Source organism: Anas acuta, chromosome 5 (assembly GCF_963932015.1).
Source record: "Anas acuta chromosome 5, bAnaAcu1.1, whole genome shotgun sequence".
In the NCBI taxonomy this organism is placed as follows: Eukaryota; Metazoa; Chordata; class Aves; order Anseriformes; family Anatidae; genus Anas; species Anas acuta.
The window spans coordinates 5,357,639-5,361,325 of record NC_088983.1 but is presented as its reverse complement, the minus strand read 5'-3'; positions in this window follow the sequence as shown (position 1 = coordinate 5,361,325).

Sequence of the window (3,687 nt, the reverse complement as noted above, 5' to 3'; positions counted from 1 at the left end):
CAGAAGATGCACCACGCCGAGACCTCGGTTTGGATGGCAGAGGAAAGGCTGCTTCTGTGGGAAGGAGAGGTTGAGAGGACAAAAGAGTGGCCCTCCCAAAGGCTTTTCTGCAAGTTTTGTTCAGCTGAACATGTGGAACTTCTGCTGGCTAATTTCTCATCAGGCAGCTTTAAGCTAACAGAGCAGAAAGTAGATGGGAGTAGGGAGAGTTAAGTAGCAGCTATTAAAAGAAAAAAATCCAGCCTTTCATACCTCCTTTTAATTTTTTCATAACTTTTTTTTTTTTTTTCTCCTCCATTTTTTGGCAGGTGAATTTGATGTGTTTTATCCATCCATACTGCAATTACACCAAATTAACATCTGTATATCAGAGGAAGAGCAAGTTCTGATGGTAAAACTCCAGCTGCAGGCCGTAAAGGTGTTAGCTATTCTTCTATCCTGCTGCCATGTATTGGGTGAAGACCTGCTTAGGAAAGTGGATAAAATCAGTGAAATGAGAGTCTAAACAGGCATTTACCCTATGGAAATCAAGATGACTTCTCTAAATAACTCTTCCTGCACCTATTGAAAAGCATCTTTTGTCTTTACGAGGAAGCAGCATCAAAGCAGTATCTTCCAAACAAAACTTATGCAAAATACCATTGCAGCTGATTAGATGAGCACACAATTTTGATTTCAGTTCTGCTCAAAGTTTGCCCTAAGTCCCTGACCTTTTTAACACATGACGATATTCATATAAACAGAACTCTGCTCCTAATGGGTACCTGTGAGACTGATTAACCAACAGTAAGAGTGTGCGTTAGGACTGAGCTAAACTCACTTTGCATGGAAATAGCTTGCAGAGTGTCAGAGGATTTGGCCAGGAATACAAACAACAGCATGTGGATGAGGAAAAAGTCAAAGCTCTAACAGTAAATAACAAATATGCCACCAGCTGCATGGTTGTGAGGGGTATTCAACACCTCAGAAGCTGCTCTTTGCATAATTTCTAATAATAAATACAGCCATTAAAAATTCTGACTGAGTTAGAGTTGATTCAAACTAACCTGTACTTACTGCAAAGTCTCAGGTGGGATCTACACAAGGAGAAAAACACATTACTGGAAACACTGGAAGTTACATTAAAATATCAGACGCTATTTCAGGTACAACTCTCTTCCTTCATTAACCTATGCTAAGGTGTCTGTGGATATGTTTTCGTAGTGCAACGATTGTTTCACCAAAAGAGGATCCAGCTCCAAATCTCATCAGGCACTGAAACTGCAGTGGTTTCAGAAACACCCCAACGGAGGGCTGGATCCCACACGGTGCTTTCCTTACTCCAAGCACGCACTTGGGTGGATTATTTTCTTTGCACTCCCCCCTCTGCTCCCTTTCTTTGGGCCTCCGGCCCCGTAAGGGCCGTGTCACGTCTCCTGGCTGGCAGGGTGCTATTTCTGGAAGCACAGCGCCTTGCGGAAAGCCGTGGGCGTGGAAGTTATGATTCATACATTTCATAGGCGCAGAGGTGTTGGTGAGCTGGGGCAGGTGGCGAGGTGGCACCGTGAGCACGGGGGCGGCACGGCAGATGTCAGCAGGCAGGGGGGACGTGCTCCAGAGGTGCCAGGCGTGAAGAGCTACAAGCCCCCCGGGGAGCCGCATCAAAGCCACAGATTCCCCCCTTACACCAGGCCTGGGGAGCTGGGCACCATAAGCACGCCGACATTTAGTGCTTGGCCTGCCGTTTTTGCAGCTTATGTCACCAGAAACTGCTGCGTTCCCACCGTTTTCTGTGCCTGAAACCTCTCCCTTCTCAGCTCCTGCTTGCCTCTTTTTGCTCTCTGCCATCACCACCTCTCTCCCTCCTTCCCACACCATGGCTCTGCGGGATCAAGGCATTACACCATTTCCCTCTTAGCCTTCCCCATCACCATGGGGCCATCTCCTGAGATGTCCCTCGTGCCTGGCACGTTGTCCTGTCCCTCCTGCCAGCACCATTGCCCTCTTGAATTCAGCTCCTTCCCCAGCAATGCTGCTTTCTTCAGCTCCAGCTCCAGTTTGGGTCATTTTTGACCAATTTAATGTAAAGATGCTTAACTAGGCAGTCACAGCACAATAGCAGCAAGAAATGCTTTGCAACACTGCTCGGTGTTTCCAAGGCATTTCAAATCTGAACTATTTTCTTAAGTGATAAGCTCCTCAGCAGCCCTTTCCAGCCCTTGTATTGCAAGTTGTTGAGGTCCATAATAAATCACAGCTTCAACTAAAGCCAGAGCATGGCCCAACTCCACGGCCCCTTTCCAAAGCATCCATCTTCACCTCGTACTTTGTGCTGCAAGCAGGATTCCAAACCTCTTTCACACTGCTATAAAAGGTCTCTCTCATTCTGAGAAATAGTCGTAATAGGGAACTTTTCATATACGGTGGAAAGAATGGGTGCTCCTCTGAGGGCCAGGGAAAGAAAATAGCTCCTCTTACAGCAATAACCCCCCGCCCAAGGCTCCTGACCGCACAAGGAGAGGGAGCTCAGAGAAAGAGGAAGGGGAGCCTGGCAGGAATTCGGTGGTGACAAAGAGGGGCAGTAAACCCACAAGAAAGAACCCAGCACTGGAGGAGGGAGAGCAGCCACAAAAAAATCCGTGAACACGCCCTCTTATGAAGAGTGCAAGGATTACATTTACAGACTACAGTGCCCAACAACAAAATAAGGCAGCACTGGAGGATGCTGAGCACTGCTCTCTCTCTCTGCCATGTCCCAGGCATGGTGTGATTGAGAGCCCCAGGGTTTTGAGGGCCAGCTGAGCTGGACCCCATTTTCTGACGACAATCCACAAATCCTTCCCCTTCACACCGTGTAAGCCCATTCATCTCACCGTTCTTCACAGCGCTGGCTGTCTCTCGTATAAACACCGCATAGTGTGTGTGGCGCGCTGCGATACTTACTTTAAGGACATTGGAATGCACTTTATCAGCATTTTTAAACACTGCAGCTTTATGAGAGATCCTGAAAATGTATTTACCATTCCAGACTGTGCACAGATGTGCTTTTAATATAACATCCTGATGTTTTTCTTCTCTTCTCATGACCCCTTGCTGTCCAGGCAAGGGTGCTCGCCCTCCTTCGTGCCACCAGATGCTCCAGGAGCTCACCAACCACCAGGGGTTTCCATCGCTTAGAGCAGCTCCCTCTGGGGCTCCTTGGTTGGTGCTGTGAGGTTGCTTTGTGGGGAACCTCCCTAACCACATGCACTTGCCACATGGCTGTTTCTTGGCTGATGTCACCAGTATTTGCATCTCCCCAGGGATCTGCTTCCTCTGCACCAAACACGTGCACAGAGGCATCGATTCCTCAGCATCCAGCATGAGAGGACACACAAATTGCCATGGACAGACTGACAAGCTGTGGCTCTTCTGGCCTCCTCCCAAGAGGCTAGAAAATAGAGATATTGAGGCCTAAGGGGAAATGCCTTCCAGCTGAAGGGGGTGTAGAAACCCCTCCTGTGGTGCCCAAGCCACCAAGTGCTTCAAGGCAGAGCCTCAGGGAGGCTCTCCTGGTCTCGGGAGCATGTTCAGCCCCAGCCCTGCAACAGGGACAAAGAAAAATTCTTCTTGGCCACTGATTGCCACACAGTTCACAGGAAATAAACCATTCCCAGCTGAGGGATAAAAAAGCACAACTTCTAAAATAAAAGAAATCAGGAGGAAGCA